The sequence below is a fragment of the Thermobia domestica genome, chromosome 9 (genome assembly GCF_964235325.1).
Source record: "Thermobia domestica chromosome 9, izTheDome1.hap1.1, whole genome shotgun sequence".
NCBI lineage: Eukaryota > Metazoa > Arthropoda > Insecta > Zygentoma > Lepismatidae > Thermobia > Thermobia domestica.
Genome location: NC_137462.1, coordinates 259,647,603 through 259,671,960, shown reverse-complemented (window position 1 = coordinate 259,671,960; position 24,358 = coordinate 259,647,603). Strand labels below are relative to the sequence as shown.

Here is a 24,358-nt window from a genome sequence, read left to right as displayed (position 1 = left end):
ATTGCGGCCCACAGACTCAGACAAAAAATAATAATAATAATAATAATCAGTGTAAATTGTAACTACATAATGTTAGCTTGTTCTCATAATTTTAAGAATTTTTTTAACTCAAAATCTTATTTACACAAATGGTTTCTGGGTGTTCCACTGGTGCTACTGGTATGTGGCCACGCCGTGCATATATGGTGGGGTGTCTTATGTGACTTACGAGATTCAAACTGGATATCAGTGTGTTCACAATCGTCGCCTGCCAGTTTTGAAAGCGGCTGTATTGGATCCATTAAAAAAAAATGATGTTTAGACATCCAATTCGAGAAACAATTGTTGGCAATCCTTTTCCTATCTTAAAAATAATAAATCCAATATAGCCGCTTTGAAAACTGGCACGCGATGATTGTGAAGACTAATTTGCAGTCTGAACCTCGCAATATGACATAAGACACCCCAACATACATATACGGCGTGGCCACATACCAGTAGTAGCAGTGGAACACCCAGAAACCTTCTGTGCATAAATAAGATTTTGAGGGGGAAAAAATTAAAATTATGAGAGCAAGCTAACATTATGTAGTTATAATTTACACTGTCCACTATAATAAATATATATATATATCGGTAAGTAGTTAAATAAAAATATAAATGTACACTATTGTGGCTTTATTTATTTAAATTCTCTTCAGCAGAATCTTCATGCTGCTCGTATTATTTGTTTCTATACATTAAGAACAATCTTCTCAAATATCAGAAATTCACATTTTAACTTGATAAACTTGTTCTAGAAAATTATGTCACTGACACGCTAATACTTATTTGCTTCTGTATAATCTCACTTTTGATTACCACAACTAACTCTAATTTCGACGCTGCGAATTGTCAGTTCAAGTTCTGTGGAACTGCAGCTGAATTCTTAACTGATTTTCTTGTTCGTCTCTGCATGGCATGTTGAAGCTAAATCCCAATAATCTACGCGATCTCATCGTTAGTTACGTTTCTCTCGTGTTGCAGTTTCTGAAAATAAAAATAATAGGCAGTGTTTAATAACATAATAACAGCAGGGAATGATTAGAGATCAATTATTACATTTTAAACTTACAAAAATATTTAAAATGTTTGTGTAGGACCTACAGCAGCTTGTGAAGACAATAATGTGTTACAAAAGTAACATCCTGAAGAAAATGTAAAGGGCAAGGAAGACAACAGCTAAAGCTGAAAGTGACATACCTCAGACTGTAGCTTAATTACGGACGTTGTAACATGTTGAAGCGGTCGCACTTTTATTTTTAAAAAGTATAGCATCTTATAAATATTAAACCTAATATTAAAAATAATAATAATTTGAAAACATGTGGCAGCATTTGAGTTGATGAAAAACTAGCGTCTCATTCCGAAGGCTCCGATCTCAAATCTGGGCCCGATCATTCTTTTTCCCACAGTCGCACAAGATGAATGCCGAGATGGTTACTAAGGCTTTGATGACCGCTACCTTGCTCGATTTCTTTGCCACGGAGCAGGCCATGCATATTACTTTGCCTTATACAAATGAATAATTTTGATAATGTACGAATTAATCGTGAAATGCTCAAGAAAACTACCAACATGACAGAACAATTCAGTAAAAGGATGAACTATATTTTATACATATTCAGCTCTCTCTTCTACGGACACTTAAATGTAACGTGTCACTTGAGGACAGGAAAATTGCACATTTTGCTAAATTAAGGATTTCCAAAGCCTTTTAAATGTTATAACAGCGGTTGCAGTATATGCTTTTGGGAAATAAAGTTTACAGGAAGATGATTCTGAGAAGTATTCATGGCACAATAGTAAGTAGGGCCTATTTAAAGCGAAGAAAATAAAAAGGGCACCAGAATGTTTTCCTTTTTTTTAAACAATATTTTAAACATAGTGTATCCCTCTTCAAATGACAACTTCTATATTCTTTTCCACTCTGAAAATGAGATTAAAGAACAGTAGGGAGAGTTTCTTACCTATTATTGCGTTGGTGATTAACGAGGAAAGCTCTTTCCTTTTGCACCGTGCCAACTAAATTGCTCAGCTATTGCACTTGTCTTTTTCATGATGTTTCTTGTGATGGCTTCTAAGCTGTGACCTCCCAGTTTTTCATTTCTTAGACCTGTAATGAAATACACATTAAGCACTCAAGTAATAGTAATGGAAATTTAGAGCATACAATTGATGCCCTTAAACAAATTACATTGATTTTAGACGACAGTGTCACAGAGTCAGTTGCAATTGGCGCATCCTCAAAAATTAATATTTGCACTGACGTTTTATTTTTCCAATAAAAGAAAAGTTGCATACTAATTTTCAAGCAGTTGTACAGGGTTGGCAAAAACCATGGTTTTTATTGAAAAAAACAGTTTTTTGTTTAAATAATTTACTCTATGTATTTGTATTAAATATGGACAGAAATTAATTTGTTTCGTCTTGGTGTTATTATGCTGAAAGGGAATCAAAACCGCTTCTCGGCTTACATCCAAGAGAAATTGTCCATTTCGACACGAAACCGGGACTAATTGGTCAGACGTGAGATTGTCGACTCACTCACGAAGGACTCCTGATAAATACGTTATACTGATCTTTACATAGGCCTAGTTGTTCATATAATTCTCAAGAGTCATTTCAGAAGGACAAAAAGATAAGTAGTTATAGAAGTAAAAACATTACAGAATTAGATATAAATCGTGAAACTTCCGCCTTAGCCATTGGGAAAATCCTATTATTAGTTTAAATGTATTTGTATGTAAAATTTTAAGGTCAACGTATCATATTAAATGACAAATTTCTTATGTAGATAACATTCAACAAAATTAAAACAAAGTCGAATCCAAGCTGATGTTGGAAGCTACGTAGGCAGTTGATATATTTTGCCAATTTCTATCAATATATTTAAGCAACCTTGGCTTATTTATAAAAGAACAGGCATTCAGGCAAGTAGAAATATACAATTTGGTTTCGTTTCGTATGTTTAGGCTTATCCTTATTAAATATCAAAGTTATCACGGAGAAGACTTTCGCTTAAAGGGACACCTCGAATCGCTACTTGGTTTACACTTGAAAGATGGGTTGTGGTTCGACCGAGAATTGAACACGGGACCCCTTGATTAAAAGGTGAGAAGTAGATAAACGTAATGCAGATGGTGTGATATGTGGAGACGTTACCATGAAGTTCACACGATTTAAAGCATTTTTCGTTCTTTTTTCTTTTTTGGTTTAAACCTGTTGGTTTTTTTGAAAAAAAAAACAGCTGTTTAAACCAGCCAACCCTGCCGTTGTAAATTAGAAATTGAAAGCAATGTATCTATAAAAAATAGCAGGAAGACGAGGAATAATTTAACAGTTTCAGAATATACACGGTGGTTGTAAAGTCAATACATATTTTTAATCTAGATTATCCTAGAAACTAGCACCAGCTTAGCTGGCGTGTGATACTGTTAACATTTTAGAAGTTGTGGAAAATGCGGGTGCATACGTTGAAATGTAACTTGATAACCAAATGGTGCACTCTAATAATGTATTCGATGAAAATAAAACTGTGATAGTTTGTTTAGTTTTAGAAATATTCATTGTTACAAATAAGAACTGACTTTACACCCACGCTGTATTCAGGGAGTAGTAATGGAGAAAACAAACTATTCGCGAACATGGATGAGAGATACTTTCCAGCATGCATTGTTTAACAAGTCACGTATTTCCAAATTACTTCCAAAGCAAAGCCTACACGAAGTTGTTCTATCAGAATTCATAAATATCAAATTCTGCGGAGAATTGTAGGCACTATAACGTCAGCAACCTATATTAATACACTAGTTTAGCATTGTTCGCAGATTGAAAATATTATGTATAACTCAAGAAGCAGGTACTTGTACATGGAAATTAAGATGAAATGAAACATTTAGTTTAACGTCCCACGTTTATGCATCCAGGGTGAGAAGACGCTGATGATGAGAAATGAATGAAATAGTGGAATAAAGTAAGTGGGAGGAAACGGGACAGCCCCGAGAAAACACATGCACACGGTTTGTCTACCACAAAGCCCGCTTGGCGCTAGCTGGGATCGAACCAAGGACCCCATGCAGCAGAGATGAACTACGTACTTTCTAAACGTTTCAACTAGTTCTAAACGTACTCGCTTCACTGTCAGACCAACAATTGAGCCTCTTTGACTCTAATATACGGAATTTTCAAAAACTCTCGGACACGTGTCTACTAACTTTTACCACCAATCTCCCTTAGCCTTATAGACATAATCGTGGGACGTTAAACTGAAAGATTTCATTTTCATTTCATTTCATAATTTTTACCACCTCCATTCTCCCTCCATCGCCGTCAGCACCCTTCTTCTTCCCTTCTAGGACATATATTTAAATAAGTAAGCTTAATTATTTATCTAATTATTTTAAATTAGAAGTTCATGTTTCTAACCTTCAAACCAAAACTTTTTTTCCTTTGCCCCTCTTTTCTTCAAATTTTTACTAAAATATCAAAAATCAGTGAAACACGTGCAAATTATTTTGAATGAGGAGCCTAAATACAAAGCATCAAGTTTCTAAGCTTAAGGGATTCGGAGATGTGGCCATCTTATTAAAATGCTTTTCACCCCTTTCCGCGTATCCGCCCTATTTCTTCCATTCTAAGTTGTGTCAAAATAATAATAATAATTAAAAACTGAAATACGTGTCTAATTATGTTAAATGATGAGTCCGAATTCCAAACTCCATGTTCCTAACCTTCAAATCTTCCGGGATATCGACATTTGATTATAATAATTGCAAACCCATCCCCTGTTTTTCATTTTCCCCTCTTATCTTCCCATTTTTAATAAAATATCAAAAAACCCTTAAAAACGTATCAAATTATTTTAAATGAGAAGTCCAAATAAAACTTCAAGCATCTAAGCCTAAGACATTCAGAGATATAGCCACTTTATTAAAGTACTTCCCGCCCCTTTCACGTAGAATTTCCAAAAAATCTTCCTTAGTGGTACCATACGTCACAAATCCTATGTACTGTCGAAATTTCAAGTTTTTAAATTAATCGGCTTGTCTTGTGCGAGGATCAGTCAGTCGTCACTCAGAACTTTAAATTTTAGGTGCTGGATTACTTTCGGCGCACCACATTTTGGAAGATATGCAGGTAAAATTCAAAACTATGCATGAAAAGACCATTTATAAAACATAAATTTCTGCAGGCGATAGAATTAAATTCAAAGTAATATACATGTATTTTAGGTTTATAAGTGAAGCGTTACAAGTGTAAAATAATTATAAATGCTTTACGATGGATAAAATACGTAAGTGCATATGAAAGACAACTGTATAAGATACTATTTTCCACCGGCGCCGTATTCCTACACATTGTACAGAAGCTGTATTTTATATTTACAAGAGAAGCACTACTAGTATGACTTTTGGTTGTTTTTTATTCTTGGCACTGTAGTTCTTCTCGAACTTTTTTTTAACATCTATTTAAATTTCTTGAAATCTTATCTCTTCCATCTTTATATATATATGAACTTCTAAAATTTGTAAAAAAGATATATAGATAGGTATAACAAGCAATTTCTGTTTGAACTCAGATATTCATATGCATAATACAAAACAAGCGTCGGATCTTAATGTAGTCTTCACGTTTAAAAGTGCATAAGAATAGTACATTTCCTATGGCAGTGAATATTTATAACAAGCTTCCTTCCACTTTAAAAAACAAAACATCCGGCTTCAATAAAGCAATCAAGTACTAACTATTCGACCACTGCTTCTATTCTGTAGGAGAATATCTCGCAAATCTATAATCACTTATATTAAAAATGTCTGTAGTAAATAAGGATTAAAGTGTATATATATTTTTGCATATGTATAATGTAATGCTTTATTAACTGTTATATTGTTTTATATCGTTGTATGTAAATTAGAATAATGAAAAATTGTACCTCTTTTACTTAAATTGACGCTATTTTACTATTGGATGTAGATTTAAATGTATAAATATGTACACATTCAATGTTCTTGTGACGTGTCCAACTCATACGTTCACGTTGTGAAAAATTTGTATGAAAACGTGTGAAAATAAATACAATACAATCAGGGTTTGAAAAACCCTAACTTTTTTGAAAAAGCCCAACACACCTGGACCCATATGGGGTTTTTCGGGTATCTTCGGGTTTAATTGAGTTTTTTTTTAAAAATATTCCAATGTCGTTAGGGTAAAAGTGTTAGAATGTGATTTATATTTCAAGATTATGATTGTCACAACTTGCAACAATTTTCTATTCACTGCTGTTTTGAAAAATGACTGTCATTTTGAAATTTTACGTTGGATCGCCGCCAAAATATATACAGTTAATTTAGAGTGTCTTGTGCTTCTACTCTGAAAATTTCAACTTGAAAAACTGAAAACTGTGGCGTGGATATCCGCCATTTTGAAATTTTAGGTTGGTATGCCGCCAAAATCTGAACATGAAATTTAGTTTGTCTCGTACTTGTACCCTGAAAATTTAAACTTAAAAGACGGAAAGTGGTACCCTGCTGTACGTGTGGTACAGGCAGACGAACGAACAAATATAGAACGAATCAGCCTAATACCCTCACTGACATTCGCCAAATATGAACACCAAATATATTAATTGAAAACAAATATATTAATTTAATTTAGAACAAATCAATCTATAACTCATGTTTTATAAAATAAATGTTTCAAAATGTCTTTAATAAAATTAAATATTTTCTAGCGTAAAATAAATGGTTCTATTGTTGAAGTCCACTTCCGATACTTTGTGCGTTCAATTACGGGAATTTCCCGAGCACTTGTTGCAAGACCGTTCTCCCAGAAAATTAATTTAAAACAATTAACATATATGTAGTGTGTTTCAAAACAACACCGACACCGCTTTGGGAGGTGATACCTGACACCAACGTAAGACAAAAAGTATAGATCAACCTAGGTGAACAAATGCTTCCTTTCGGAGTTATAAGCTGCCGAAAACATGAACAAAAGGTAGTTGGCCAGTACTCCAAATAATATGCCAGTAGCAAGGCTAACTCTATAAAAATTGTTGCGTGAGTACCGCAGGATTCTGAAACGTGTATTTTTGGAGAGTGCACATCTCAGTTTTTAAGTGAAGTCTCGACATGACTACGGTAGGTCCCATAGTTTTGGCGCTATAGACCTTTAAAATTCATCTTTTCATATTTTCGGCAGCCTACAAGTCTGAAAGGAAGCAATTGTGCACCCAGGTTGGTCTATACTTTTTGTCTTATCTTGGTGTCATGAATCATCTCAAAAACGTTGTCGGTGTTGTTTTGAAACACCCTGTATAATTCAACTTCATAAAGTAAATGTTTCAATATGTCTTAAATTAAACTAAATATCTTACAGCGTAAAATAAACAGTTTTATTAGGGACGCGGTGGTTCAGTGATAGAGCGTTCACCTCCGGTGCTTGGGGTCCCTGGTTCGATTCCAGCTCGCGCCGTGTCGACTTCTTGGTGGATAAACACCGTGCTCGTGAGTTTTCTCGGGTTCTTCCGTTTCCTCTCACTTGGTTCATTCCACCATTTCATTCATTTCTCATAATCACGGTCTCCTTTAGCCTAACAGGCATAATTGTGGGACGTAAAACTGAAAGATTTCATTTCATATTTTTCAAATAGTTTTATTGTTGAAGTATTCAGTTCCGATGCTTTGTGCGTTTAATTGCGGGAATTTCCCGAGCACTTCTTTCGCGACGAAGGTTTATTATTATTTTCCGAAAATGCAAGCTTTCTTTACTGTACATCGAAACTTCCACTAGTACAAAGTTTGAATGCAGCACTTGAAATAGTAAGCGTTACGCACTCTTCGAAACTCCGAGGATTAAGATTCTTAAATTTGACATTTGAAAAGTAGCAACAAATAACTAAACTGTTGTTGGAAAACAAAGTCTACTGAAGAATACCAGTGTTACCATCAAAGATTATAAAAAATAATACTAATAGTTTTATTAATACACTACATATTTACTAGTACTACCAGCACCTATGGCCCTAAACCCATAAGATGTATGGGGGATAATGTCCTTCGGCGTCGCCGAGTAAGCGAGCACACTATTCACGGAAAGTATTTTCTAAAATATAAAATTGCATATTTTACTTCAAATAGGATATAAGCACATTCCATACATTAATTTGTTCTATAATTATCTCAATCTAAGGTACGGCTTTTTAAAATGCATTCAGTGCATTCAGAACTTTATAAAGGCCTTACTTTGAATGTTGTATACCTTAACGTGAAAGCACCTAATTTACCCAAGGAAAGTCCAAAATCTGATACGAATCACTTCAAATGTGATCACCTTAATTGCACCAATAATATACTAACGAAAATCTCAAAAATCCAGGTGGGTCCAACCCGAAAAAACCCGGTGGTTTTTTCCGGGCTGGGCCCACTTGGGCAAACCCTGAATACAATACAATACTAGAATAATTGTAATTTTTCGGCAAATCTAGTCTGATGGCCCCCTTGAATTTTATATATGCTAGGTGAAATATTTACATTCGTCTGCCGCAAATCATTTAAGAGACAATAATAAAATTAGCGAAAGAATTATAATTTTTCAACAAATATTTCGAGCGGCACGCCAATAGTAAACCTGCACACAGAATTAGGCAATACTCGAGCAGGTTGTTCTACCAAATTTTGACGCATTTCTTGGATCTTCCGGTTTCTTCACGGAGCACGATGTTTGTTCACCAGAAAGTCGACACGGCGCGAGCTGGCATCGAACCAGGGACTCCAAGCACCGGAGGTGAACGCTCTACCACTAAGCAACCGCGTCCCCCTATGCACTAAATGAGGAGCTCTAAAAGAAAAAGCGAAACAACTTGTGCTAGGTGGCCAGTAAAAAACAAGAACCCTATTTCACCGAGTCAGGGCAGAAGCACAGCAAGGGGCCCGAGCGACAGCGTAGGGAGCAGGCACGTCAGCGACAGGGGGTAGGGGTACGCATAAAAGAGAATGGTCATTTACAATATTTGTAATTATTCTTATCGTCAAAAACACTTACTTTCGATGCTTTAAAAAATACCATTCACAGCTAATACACATGTGTTACACCCCCTTTCTTTCTCACCTTTACGACTGAAAATAGTGTATGTAGGGCTATGCCTCTGTTCTGAATTTTTCCTTGTGAATACATCTTTTCCACACTTTCCGCAGTTGATTTTACGCGCTTCACCATACCATGACTCTGCAGAAACTTTATAATCCTTCTCTCTCTATTACACAATTCTTAAAAAAAAAATCACATTACGGCCATCGCAGATGTTCACAACTGACGTATGAACCGGAAATTCCCGCCGCTTACTTCTACTCTATTTGCATTCAAAATCCATTTCAATAAGCTGTCCAATGACAGAAATAACTTACATTCACACTCTTATTCCTTCACGAAAAATATTTCATATTTTACCTATAAATTTTGTTCTCGGTGTAAACGTCTGCTCGAGTGAACCCCACAATTATTATAGCCCAGTGGTGTATTTAAGGGGGGGGCTTCTAGGTTTAAGCCCATTGAAATTGTACTTACGATGTTAAAGTAAATAAATCATCTTGCAGAATTTTCTCATCTCCAGGAACAAAGTTAGCCAAGCTCCTCTCCCCTAAAAAAAAATCGTGAATTCGTCATTAAAATGGTAATATACGCGCCATTATCCCGTCATCAAAATAGAAGAGTACGGGCCTGCTCCCTTCGGAAGCACCCCCTTGGGCCCCCACCTTCACCCTCCATGACTCGGTTAGATGGCATTCGTGCTTTTTAGTAGCCCCCTAACAGAGATTGATTTCTATTTTTTGCACTGTACTTCTTATCCACACATCAGGACTCAGTATAAATACGCAAATCGTAAAAGAATTGTAACTTTTCGACAATTAATTCTGACGGTCCCCTTGAATTTTATCTATGCCAAGTGAAAAATTTATACTTCGCTTGGCGAAAACTATTGAATACACAAGAAAGTGGTGAAAGAATTATATCTCACTAAGTATTCCGAGCAGTGTTTCTTCCAGACCTGTTTTTGGGAGGGCAGTTCCCCCCCCCGGAGCATCCAAAACAATACGTTTATAATAATAACTAGAATAGTATTAGCAATGCACCCGGAACATTACTTCTGAAAGAAACACGCCACAAGTAAAACTGTCATTAAAATGGTAATATACACCTGGTAACTCTTTACTTTGGGCAAGGCAGTAACATTATAAAGTACAAATATCCGAGCGAGCGTTAGCGAGTGAAGGCGGGCTAGAGCCCCGGCAGTGCACGTTGTTTTCTGTCTTTCCTTCTTGGGAACTGTAACTAAGTGCAGGAACAGGTTCAGATGAATTGGTTATTGCCACTGCCTTGCCCAAAGTACACTTGCCCACATCTTTTCCCTTTGGAAAGCATCCACTTGCTCCTGCTATCCTCCACCTTCACCCTGCTCTGATTCAGATAGTATTGGTGCGGGAAGGTTCTAGAACACAGGTCCCCATATAGGTTAATAGATTTTTTTTCTGTACCAAAGTAAAATATTTAATTCACATAGTATTGCCGAGCGAGCGTTAGCAAGAGAAAGCGGGTTAGAGCCCCGCAGGGCACGTCGATTTCTGTCTACATTACAGATAAATTGGAAGAGCCCTGCCTATTGGTGCTTTTTAGTGGCCACGTAGTACAGGCTGATTTGTATTTTTTGCACTGTAGTTTTTACGTCATACATCCGGCCCCGTATATATATACGCAAATCATAAAATAATAACTGTAATTTTTCGAAAATTACTTCTGACGCTCCCGGTAATAGTATACATGAGAACGTCGTGATCTGCGTTTCTTCTGTGTTCTATTAGCACTTCTACATGAAATACCATAAATTGTCTACGTAGTGCAATAGTAAGAAGTATCCATGTGCACAAGACATGCGATATGCGTTAAATTCCCCCCCCCCTCACACACACATAGTCATAGATAAAGTACAAGGGCACTACACATGCAGATATGAAGTACAGGTACGTTCTGTTTTATTTTCGTGTCAGTCGATAAGTAAATCAAAGTCGCTTTGTTGCCCCCTTGGTAAGTTCGTAGATACTCAATGAATAATCCCTAAAAGTATGAGCGTCCAGCTCCTTCGGGAACTGACGCGGCTTTACGTATACTATATCCAAAGAAAATTATAAAAATAATCAATTTTTCAGCAATTATTTCTAATGGTGACCCAAAAGAAACCTGCACGGTATTTTATGTATAAACATAAAAAGTAGAAATCTAGTCTCCCACGACCTTTATTAATTTGTAAACATAAATTTGTGAGGTTATAGTTAAGCAGCCGTACTTCCCATTTAGGGAAGGACGAGAAACGCCATACTTTCTGGAATTATTCATTGACTATCTAGGATGTTAAAAAGTAGGTAATAGACTGAGTTCTTGCCCTTGTACTTAGGGTGTTTAGGTAGTGCAACAGTAAGATGTATCCTCGTGCACGGGAGATGAGAAGTAGCTGTTCTTAACTATTACCATTTGTCATAACTTTTACAAACAATAAAGCTAAATTATTTTATCTAATCGTTCTACTTACCGACTTTTCTTTTAAGTTCTTGTTGTCACAACTTCACAGAGACAGCTTCTTCTTCTTCTTCTGTGGTTGCAACTTGCCTTAGCGAAGATCGCTCTCGGGGCAATTATAGACTTTATGATCAAAGGAAAAAGATAAGGAATTGAAATGAATCTTTAGAGATGCTTATAAGATGCTAAATAACGTAGATTTTTGTAAATAAAGATAATAAGCAGTAAGAACAGGTGGGGATACGGTGACAGAGACAGATCAACATTCAAATTCAACATATCGCGCCAGGAATGCTGGTACTTGTGATAAACAAATGACGGTTGATGTAGCGATGCTATTTTGCAATCTCAAATAAATGGCTTGTCACACAAGATATTATAAATTTCAAATTTTTAACAAATATATTTATTTGATGCTGCTAGTGATTGGTAATAATGCTACTACAATACTCTTGTGAGAGAATTTATTCAACATTCGATAAAATATTCTGGAAATAATTCTAAAATATTGCATGAGAATATTTCATTTAAGTTACAGGACAAGGTAACAAAAACATTTCCATACAAAATTAATAGGCGTTTTAAAAATATTTCTCATATTACGAACGAATTTATTTTTAAAATATTCGAAATATTTTAAAAATTATATTTCATATGTTTTCTTGTAAGAATAGAAAAGATTGCATATGACATGTTGGAAAACATTTTATTGTGTTCACAGGCCTATTCTGTTTTCTTTATCATGTAGACCCTATGTAAAACATTTTTAGTGTTACTTCGAAAACATTTTCTCTCTCAACTAGGGGTAAAAATTTCGGGGGACGCCGCCCCCACCTGGAAAAAATTTGTACGGCGTCTTCCCAGTTCCTAAAAAAAAATACAATGGTCAAAGATAGTCAGGGGCAACGGCGTGACGTCATTCGCTACCTACCGTCCCCCCACCTTTTCAGATCCACTTTTACCACTGCTCTCAACATTGAAAACATATTACATTACATTCAACACAATATTTCTATTACAATTTGTGAAAATTTTCCTTACGTTATTTTCCTACTAACGTTCTAAAAATGCACATCCTGTCAGTGGCGTATTTACGATTTTGTTTCGTGGAGGGAATTTTTGCTAACTTTATTCCTGGAAATGTGAAAATTGTGCAGGATATTTCATTTACGTTAATATAGTAAAACAAATTTCGGTGGGGCTTAAGCCCGGAAAGCTTATTTAACGCCACTGCTTCTTGTACTTCATTAAATGTTCTCCAAACACATTTTAAAAAATATTTCCGGCAAATATTTGGGATACTTCTCAGATCTAACAAGGAATGTGTTTTCTCCAGTAACGGAAGAGTATATTCTGGAAACAATGTAAAAATGTTTCTATAATAGACCTATATCAGAAAATGTTGTTCACTAAAGACACAAAATATTTTCCAAAAAAGAATGGAAATCATTTTTCTATTCATTTTTAATGTTTCCTTTTATCTGTTTTAAATTTTATATTCAAAATTTGATAAAATATTCTGGAAATAATACTAAAATATCATACGAAAATATTTCATTTAAGTTATAGGAGAAGATTACCAAAATATTTTTGTAAAAATTAAGTAAACCTTTTTAAAACATTACTAAAAAATATTTCTTATATTATGAAATAATTTATTTTTAAAATATTCTAAATGTTTTTATAATATATATTTAATAAGTTTTCACGTAAAAATAGAAAATGTTGCAAATAACGTATTAGAAAACATTTTTTAAATATGTGGATTATATTTCGTTTCATTGTTTTCCGTATCACATATGGAGAACATTTTTAGTATCATTTCAAAAATATTTCCCTTTTCAACAGTGAAAACATATTAAATTAGATCCAAAACAATATTTCTAATATATTTTGTGAATATTTTCCTGGATTTACTTTCCGGCAAGCATTCTCAAAATGTACTCCCGGTAATTTCTGAAATGTTTTACAAACATTTTTGGGAAAATATTTTCGGGAAATGTTCGGAATACATTGGGGGAACCAGGATGGAAATCTCCAGAGAAGGAAAACCTTTTGGAAACCAAGGAAAATATTTTCTTTTGATTGAAAAAATATTCCTTGCTGTGTGGGATACTTTCAAAATATAACATTAATCAGATTTTTATTTTGAATGTTACTTTGAATTTCAGTGATACTATACAGATGAAAGGCGCTTGTATCTACGCTCAAATAGCCCTCGTGATCGTGCTTTGTTCTTAAAGTATTGCATAACTGAAAATGCTTATTAGGATAGTTTGCGCCGAATATAGGCCCTAGCCTGTGTGATTTAATAGGAACACTCCACAGTACCTTTTGTGCTTTCTGCTGCCCCAAATAATTTGTACTTGCAGAATACCCGTTCTTTGCACGGGTGCCCCAAATACTTTGTACTAACAGAATACCCGGTCTTTGCACGGGAATTATAGTTTCATTTGGGACATAAAGCAGACCGTAGCTGTCACCAATCAACTTAAACACCCAAAAACTATGAATTCGACACTAATATTGGCCATTTCAATTTTTTTACATGTCGCCATCCTCCTCTTAGGGATATTAATGGAGGTTGAATTTGGGTTTAAACAGTATCAGAAGTGTCACTGTTCATCTCTGGAACCTCATAAACTACGAACTTGATATTAATATCGGTCATTTTGTGTCTTCCTCTCCCCCTCCCCTAATTTTCACCGTCAGGTTGAAATGATAACCAGGCCCGAACCTAATCCACAATGAAAAATTGATGTTGACGCTCGGGTGCTTCAACAGGTATTAGTTCACATAGTCACTTTCATTTATATATACTTAGTAATTCGTATTTTCCAACAATTGTTTCAGCGTGAACGAGGACTAAATGTTTATCTTTTCCCTTTCCATACCAGCAGCCAGTTTAATATAACCTTCAATTAACTTGATTTTTAGTTAAGTTCAGATTGGATAGAAAAGGATGTTAAGTAACGTAATTTTCTTTCGAAACACGGAAACGTCCTTCAAATTCGAAGATTTTGAATTTCCAACTAAGTACTTTTAAGACATTCACACTTGACTCAGCTAAGACTCCTGAAGTGTATACAATTTGTGGGAAATGATGCAGTAAATTTCTACTTGCTGTTGAAAGAGATCTTTCTAACTGTAACCGAAATGAAAATTTAATTTGTTTCATGTCACAAGTTGTGTTTTATTTTGTCTGGAGCTGTTTATTAAGTTCTTTAGATACTGAAAGAGGACTACTGTCATAACAATATTAATCTTAGGAATATCCACAAAACGATGAGTTCTGAATATGATGCTCATAAATGATGCGAGAGAACTTTTAGCAATCGTTCGTTAAGAGGTCTTACAACAAGAAAGGTTTTTAACTTAGCAATGGCATTAAAATGTTCTGAAATTTCATGAACATATTTTATTTGACTGACTAGGTTTTCAATATCAATTAAGCAATTACAGTGAATGAAAGGAGAAAAGCGTTTATCATGTTTTAAAGGACTGACATATCCTCTGTATTTGCTCACCATATGTACCAATAAACACAAGCGTCAGCATATTAATGTCGATTTTTAGTTAAAAAAATTGGTAATTCCTCTTTATATTCTTTCACCAGAAACTGGATCTGAGTCCATTAACACTGCTAGATGTAAATTATCAATGGTTTCTTCGTCATTGACAGATTGCAGACGTCCCTCTTTTCGATCACCAATACCAACTATATTGATTTGTTTCCTTATTTATATTCACGTTCATCAGACTAATGCCAGAATAGTAGCAACACTACAGTTGCAGGTTACTACATCCCAAGGATGCTCCTGTTTCCTCCCATCTTCTCATTTCGCCAATTCTTAAACTATCATTAACTTGCCTTAATTAGCCATCTCCCTTAGCCTAAAAGGCATAATTATGGGATGTTAAGCAAATATTTCATTACAAATTTTCCTTTTTTACTATTCTGAATCTATAAATAATACAGATAATTATAGACATAAAATTCATTTCAATTTAAGTCAAACTAGCATCTATGGTGCATGTTGTGAAGAAGAAATGGTGAAAGCTAGCGCCCATGGCAATTTTGGTATATGAATTATCAGGATTTCAAAATGGACCTTCAGATCGGGAAGTAACGCTCTACCAATTCAGTTATGCCCGCTTGGTTGAAGCCTAGAATGTTTTAATAAGTCGTGAATCATAAACGCTGAAATATAGTAGATATATTTCACAACTATTATTTCACCTCCTACGAAGGAAACCGAGCGGTCGTTGCTCAGTTGGTAGATTCCTGGTTTCACACTTGGGAGCACCTAGTTCAAATCTGGTCTGGACATTACGAATGGGGTATTCCAGGGTTTTCCTTAGTCCCTCCAGTTGAATACCGGTACCTGCAGTAAAATGGCACTCTCTTACCTCCCTCAACCCTTTTCCACGGAATAAACTATAGATGACAGTGTTTAAAATAAAGAATAAATTCAATTCGTACAAATGAGCTTTGAATTTTTAAAAAAATATAATCTCTGGAGCGGTCGTTAGCACTTTTTAGTACATACAAAGGTCAAAGGGTTGTGAATATATGGGTTAGAATAATGAGTTGCGGTGTTGTGCCAAAACATGTTATCTTGCGTTTTCTCACTAAGATTTTTTTAATGACACCACTATTCACCAGAGTCTGAGGATTCACTTCCTCCATCGAAGGAGTCTACAGGAAAAGCGAGCTTGCAGACAGCCAAAGCCACTTCCAATTCTTAGCCGTCTTAGCCGGGCAACAGAGGGACGGCGGTCATGCAGTATCAATTTCGTCTTGAGACCTCATAAGGATTAATAATATGACTTACCAGTTCCACGCTCCGTACAATTTCTTTGGTAATTAATTTCGTCCCTTGATATGCAGTGCCATCAATGTGAAGGTCATTTTGAATGTAGCAATTTGAACGTACAGATGGACACAATTAGTCTCTCTAAGCTATTTTTTCCTCCAAATTAAAATAACCTAATGCTTACGTACAAAGACTGATTGCATATATGTTATGAGGACGTGCTGCCAGGGTATACAATTTAGAAAGAAATAGTTTACACAAGTTGAAGCCTACTTCCTCTGACGACAGAAGATGAAAATGTATTGCAGGAATTATAATGAATGTGGGGTAAATGTGAATAATTATAATTCAATAGCATTTACTGACTTGAGGATTTGGACTACCTCTAATTTTAATATATAAGCGTTCTAATGAAAAGAAAAATGCACAAAACATTCCTTCTTTTGAAATTACAATGACTTTATACATTTTGTTCCCTGTAAACTTTAATTCTGTATTTGCATATGTTGAGGACCTAGTCAATACATTAAATCAAGTTGTTTCTTTATAAATCGACAGAGTATACAGAAACAAATCATTGATAAAATAGACCTATAATAGTACTAGCTGAAATGCCCGTTCTTCTCATGGGAAGAAAACGTTTATGGGAAACGTCTTAATCACTTCCCCATTAGAACACCGCATCTATTTCAATGAAAGTGTAATCATAAATTTAAAAAAATATTTGTTTGGCATACATTATGAAACACCCTACTCTACAGATTATAGCTTTAGTATAATTTAAATGATTAAAAATCCGCTTTGAAGTTGGTACTAACTTCAAAATACTTCCAAAATACTTTAAACAGGTCAACATTTTTCCGACACCGAAAACTATAATTTGACAAAATTGTTATTTTTTCATTTTACTATTCGTCTCTGCTACCACCTTGTGCCAATAAAGTTGATATAAGACTTAAATAGCATTGTGAGCGATACTGTTCATTTCAGCGTCCCCGAAAACCATCGATTTCACTTTAATATAAGTCAGTTTGCATTAATTTTACATGTCAATTCTTCGAACTTCCACCCCTTGAGTGTCCTATGCAACATTTGTCGACTGTCATTGAAAGTCACTTGTCTACCAATTTTGGTTAAAATTGCTCCAGAAGTTTCACAGTCATGCTATAATATACATTTATACTGTACATACACCATTTCCGAACATACATAGATGTGTGAGTAACGCTTTTGGCGCTTCCCCTTGTAAATTCCCAATGCAGTTGAAATGTTCAGTAATGCCTAAATTTGGGATTAAATGTCATCACGATTGCAACTTAATATATTGATGAAACCAAGGTATAGATTCGACACAAATCTGTCATTTGAGACATTTTATGTTTCACCCATTTTCACCTTGAACTTAAATGCTTCCAGGTAATTATCAATTTCAGCAACATCGAGAATAATGGACTCGGCACTAAGGTAGACCCTTTTCAATTATGTTCATATATCAACCTCTTCCTACCATCCCAGGCGTACTAACGGGAGTTAAACATAGATTTTAATGGTATAGGGATTGCCGACAACCTTTTTAGGGACTTCAGAAACTATGAATTCGATACTAATAGGAGTCGTTTATTGTTTATTTCTCCTCATATGCATCCGAGGAGTTGTAATATATTTGAACTTAGACTTAAACGGCATCGAAAGTGTTGTTATTCATCTCTATTACATTCCGGAAGCTTGGACTGTAAAATAATATCCGTCGTTATCGACCATTATGTTTGTTACTCTCTTCGATTCTCCGTAGGTGGACAGGTGTCTTATCCTTACTGGTGGCTGAACTCAAAGGTCATCAGAATTGCTACCTATCAATATCGAAAGCTATGGAATAGATATTAACCTAAGTCCTTTTCGATTATTTTTCCATTCAAAATTTCACCCCTCCTCCAGGGTGCTAATAATGGCTAAAAGTGAACTTAAATAGCCTCTTGAGCGTCACTCTTTATCTAAGTGACCCGAGAAACTAAAGATTCGACATTAATTTCAGTAGTTTTCTTATTACTTTCATATCCCCTTGACTCCCCGTAGAAGGACTAAATTGGTTATGCTATCTCTATGGTGGACGTAAACGGGATTGCAAATACAACAAATCGAAACTAATGATTAGCAACAATGCAGCTAATGATTGGACACTAATATCATTCAATTCCGATAATTTTTATGTCTCTCCTAGGAGTGGTAGAGTATCCTCTTCTGACATCAGAACGTTCACTTACAGAGCACCAAAACTGTTACCATTCAAGATATGGATGCAGAAAACAATGGATTCGACAACAATATATTTTATTTTCAATTATGTTTATCTGTCACAACCCTCCACTAAGGAATACTAATGAATTTGGATTTGGACACCATCGTAAGTGTTCATCTCAAGGACTCCGAAAAGTATGGGTTCGACACCAATATCGACAGCTTTCATTTGTTTATACGTCACTCATCCTACTGAAATTGCACTTCCATTTAAATAGGACGCACAATTGGAAAACGACCATTAGGAAAACCTAGGTGCAGATGGGAGGAGAATATTAAAACGATCTCCCAGAAATAGAAATAAGAAGTAGAAACTGAAACCAGTTCGCTTGGGATAGAAGTCAATGAAAGCTTTTGTGAACTCTGTATTGAATCTTCGAACTCCACAGAGTACATAGTTAGTTAGTTTACTCCTGCTACTCCCCTATGTGTGTTAGGGGGTATTACTTTTACTGGAAGATATACTTGGACATTAGGTTCATGGGAACTGTTACCAATGGACTCCAAAAACAATGTATTCACCACTAATATCATTCGTTTCCGATCATTTATATTTATATCCCTTCCCACTCCCCCAAGGTGTGTATGGCGGTCTAACCGCGGGAGTACTTTCCTGCATACTGTAAGTACTATATGTATCAAGCTTGGTTGAAAGTACTCTAGAGTTTCCAAAATTATGCTGGAGGTACACACACACACACACACACACACACACACACACAGACACAAACACTACCACACACCCCACACACATACGTACATTCATACATATATATAAGTAGATAATCATGGTTACTTCTGGGCCAAAACTCTAGACCAACCCATTTCGGACATATTTTTAACCAGCGCAGAAGGATCCAGCTAATTATACAAAGTTACACGGCAAAAGTATTCCCATAACTATAATGTTAAAGTGAGATTGCATAGGCTTTTATGACATTTAAAATCATAAAAAACTTATATCTGACTACAAAAAAATCACTAAATCTAGTTATAAAAATTACAAAAATCACTAAATCTAGTTACAAAAATTACAAAAAATCACTAAATCTGGTTACAAAAATGAAAAATCACTAAATTTAGTTAAAAAATCACTAAATCTCGTTATAACCGGTTTTGACTTCAAAAATCACTAAATCTAGTTACAAAAATGAAAAATCACTAAATCTGGTTACAAAAATAAAAAAAATCACGAAATCTGGTTACAAAAATCACTAAATCTAGTTATAAAAATTACAAAAAATCACTAAACCTAGTTATAAAAATTACAAAAATCACTAAATCTAGTTACAAAAATTACAAAAAATCACTAAATCTAGTTATAAAAATTACAAAAAATCACTAAATCTAGTTATAAAAATTACAAAAAATTACAAAAAATCACTAAATCTAGTTATAAAAATTACAAAAATCACTAAATCTAGTTACACAATTATAAAAAATCACTAAATCTAGTTATAAAATCACAAATAAATCACTAAATCTAGTTATAAAATCACAAATAAATCACTAAATCTAGGTACAAAATCACAAATAAATCACTAGATCTTATTACAAAATCACAAATAAATCACTAAATCTTATTACAAAATCACAAATAAATCACTAAATCTAGTTATAAAATCACAAATAAATCACTAAATCTAGTTATAAAATCACAAATAAATCACTAAATCTAGTTACAAAATCACAAATAAATCACTAAATCTAATTACAAAAGAATTTTCAGGCGCATAGGCTTTTATACATTTAAAACCATAAAAACTTACATCTAAAACTTACATCTAAAAACTTACATCTAAAACTTACATCTAAAAACTTACAATTAAAACTACAACTAAATTATTCTACGCATTTACAAATATAATCATATCCATAATCTTCACATCTACTACATCTTCCAAAGCTACAGAAGTCACTTGTGCATTCTTTTTTAGTTTGCGTTGCATTGATTTACATGTTGTGCAATAATATCGAAAGTAGTCTAATTTTATTATGTTTTGCTTAGGCATTTATTATATAAATGAATTGCATATATTTTATTTCATTTCTATCTTATAATGACCCCATGGTAGGGTATTAATCCTATCCTTTAAAACACATCTCTTATCATCCACACAACTTAAAGCTAACTTATTTACTTCTATACTGTGAAAATCGTGCTTATAACTTCTAATCAAATTCATCTTCTTATAATATTCTCTTTGGCTAATCAAACAGTCCTTATATTCGTTAAATGTAAGTTCTTTATACACAACACTCTTCTTAACACCTTTAGGTTTCTTACAACAATTTTCTTTATCGAATTTACCTTTAAATTCTTTATCTGTTAAATCTATTTGAGGAGCTTTTATACTGTACATCTTACTTCTTAAACCCACAAACTCTTCTATGATTGTACCTTTAATTTCATCCTTCATCTTACCAAGAATTTTCTTATTGATTTGTGGTATCTTATATTTGTTATCTTTAGGGTAATCACTCGTGTCGAAGTAATCAATATAATTTTTCATGTCCTCGTACACATCTTTTGTTTGGATATGGTATATATAACTATCGGTATCTTTATAACATACTTCTATTTTGTCTTGATATTTTGGTTTCATCACATTATAATGGAAATCGTACATTAAATATTTTGACAAATCTAGAATTGACATACCAACATAAATCGGTTTGTTAAATTGCACTTTAATCTTGTTCATGTGAACTGCTACTAAATTTTCCGTAAAAACTGTAGTACTCTTATAATTCGGTTTTGCTACAAGTTTCTTGTATTTTTTCTCATCACTTACAAGTTTGATATTAACTCTCTTTCTAATATTTTCCATAGTCTTCCCAAATACTGAATTTTTCATGAGCTTATAGAATCTTTTTCAAAATCATTTGTTGCTGTTGTTATCATCTGTGTGTTTAAATCAATATATTTATTTAACCAATCTGATTGTTTGAACTCTATTACTCGATGTATCTTGTTAAGTTTTAATAAGTGAAAGACACTGTTTTAGGTTTCGATAGTAAATTACATATTTTTCTTTGTCATATAGGGTTGTTAATAGCTTCGATTGTTTGGAACCAGGCGGACATATATTTTGAGGAACTAATGTGTAGTCTTTGTGATAGTCATGTAATTCTTTAGGATATTCAAGGTCAAATTCTAATATATAACCAGTATCAGAATTATCAGTTATACTTGTAAAATCTATTTCTCTAATCTCATCTTCGCTTAACCATCTAAATCCCTTATACGGTAGATATTGACTCATTGCCCACCCATACAAGTTGTTGGCATCTAGATACATTAAGTAAGAATCTTTTTTATTCTTATCATAATCTTGCATATACTTATTATTTGCTTTAACATATCTTTTTGAGCATTGACTAATCCCACCTCTTATACCTCTCTCTACCATTAATACCATATCATAATCCCACAACAATTCTAATTTTGTACTTGTCATCTTTAACATTGCATCCCAAGCTAAACCTGGTGCTGTCATATACCAAGCAGGATCAAGGTCATAAGCTTTAAGACATGTTTCTCTAAAGTTCTCAAACACATCTGCTGACAATTATACATCTGTTTTCAAATATAAATCATGGTATTGTCCGAGATTCTTAATGTTAAATGTTTCCCATACTTTCTTTGCATGTTCATAATCTTCATCACTTATATATGTGTTCATAAGCTTGTTGAAGAATGCTTCCTTTATCGGTAATTTTCTTTCTCTAAACCTATTCCAATCGTTAACATAATCATATAGGTAAACACCTTTTCTTATTACAAGTTGAAACTGTTCTTGATTAGGATAAAAGTGTTGAGTATGTATCATTTGCTCAGGTTTCAAGTTCGATGACAATTTGTCTAAACTAGAAGCCATAAATCTAAATGAATCTACAAATTTCAATTTAATAGTTCCAACCTTTTTACTGAATGATATGTATCTTTCTTCATTATTGGGTATTAGATCTATACCTTCTTTATTACATCCAAGCTCTTTTATAAACAAGTGTGTGTCATATCCTGTCAAGTTATGTATGATCACTGGTACAAACTTTGGTACTTTGACTTTTAAATTACAGTTATTACATAGAGGTGCTACAAATTTTCCTGTTATATGATCATGATACTTAAATTTATAATTTTCTTTAGTATACTCCTGCTTACAGTAATAACAACATTTAGATTCATTGAACTCTTTTCTCTGACTTTTTGTTAATGGTAATTCGTTGTTTTGTTTGTATATGTTGGATATGTGATTAGCTTCTTTTGTTAACAGTCTTATAAATTTATTAGCAGCGTTCTCGCCTCTATACAAAACAGCATTAGTTTTACTTTCATCGCTCTTTACTACATAATAACGAAATCCAGATGGTTTATGTTGCTGATATTTTTTCGTATATGGCTCATTATCTGGATAACATTCTTCACAACCCATAACTTTATGTAACAAACATTCAAAATCAGCATAAATCACAAACGGCATTTTCATTGTGTATTGGTAGTTTTTAAATTCAACACATTTACCTTCTTCAGGAATTATTATTTTTACTGGCTCATTTAACAAACAATCTTGCTCATGTTTATTTAAAGCGTCTTGTGAGTAAAAGTATAACAAACATCTATCACATAAATATTTTCGAGCTCTCTTTCTAGTTAACTGTTTACATACTAATCTGCTTAAATCCTTAATCCAACAATAGTGTGTTTTAACTTGATCTTCATTTTGTTCTTTTATATATAATAAATTGACATGATTTTCTTTCTTGTTTTGTGTGTGATGTAGTATATAGATTGAATAGTCTTTATCATACGCATAAACATTTATAGAAAAATCAAGTAATTTTTCAGCTTTTGGAATATCGCTTAGTTTTACAGGAAAATGAATATTTTCTAATTTAGATTCTAAGTTTAACAAAAGTTCATTATTTTTCGGTACTCGTTCAGGATGTGAATATGTAGAATATAAGGCTCTGTATAATGAATATAAGAAACATTTTTCATCTTCATTCTTTACATTAATTACTGCCTTTTTGTTTTGAATTTGTTTAGGTAATTGTATGTATGTTGATCCTCAATATGGGGTATATTTGACGATTGCTAGTTGTAAAAAATTAATGTTTATAAGAGCCCAGCCAGAACCTCTAGCTTGGAACTCATCCGTTCTTGTTCTTAATCTTTGTTTCATTTTAGTTATTTCTTCTTTTAAATTACTTGATTGATATATTTCTTGGTTTTCAGTGTTACAATAGAAGTATTGAGTTTCTTCACCTTTCTTATATGTACAACTTATATAAAGATTAACTTTTAATGAACTATGTTTACTTAAGCTAATTTGTAATTTGTTTAATATAGCTTTAGATGTTGCAGTAATATATTGTTCAAGTGGATCTTCTGGTTTGTAATCTGTTGTAAATTTCCATGTTTCTAATCTTGATTTTAATGCAATGTTCTGACGTTTTACATCAATTGGTACTGATTCAACTTTGATTTTGGTTCTTCAATTATTTATTGTTTAAATGGGAATATATCTCTAATCTGTCTTCTGCTTTGTTCATCATCATATTGTTTAAGAAGGTTTATTAGTTCATGTTTTCTTAATCGGGAATATCTTCTGATTCCCCTCTCTTTACATCGTCGCCTTAAATCCACTACA

General features: G+C 33.7%; 1 long non-coding RNA gene across 1 annotated transcript; it reads right to left on the bottom strand.

Moving 5' to 3' along the window:
* Positions 1-659: 659 nt before the first annotated feature.
* LOC145694253 (uncharacterized) lies at positions 660-11,711 on the bottom strand. Its single transcript, XR_014132981.1, has 3 exons — positions 11,603-11,711; positions 1,989-2,134; positions 660-1,008 (listed from the first exon to the last, which is right to left on the bottom strand). It is a non-coding gene; the product is annotated as an uncharacterized LOC145694253 (long non-coding RNA).
* Between the last annotated feature and the right edge of the window lie 12,647 nt (positions 11,712-24,358).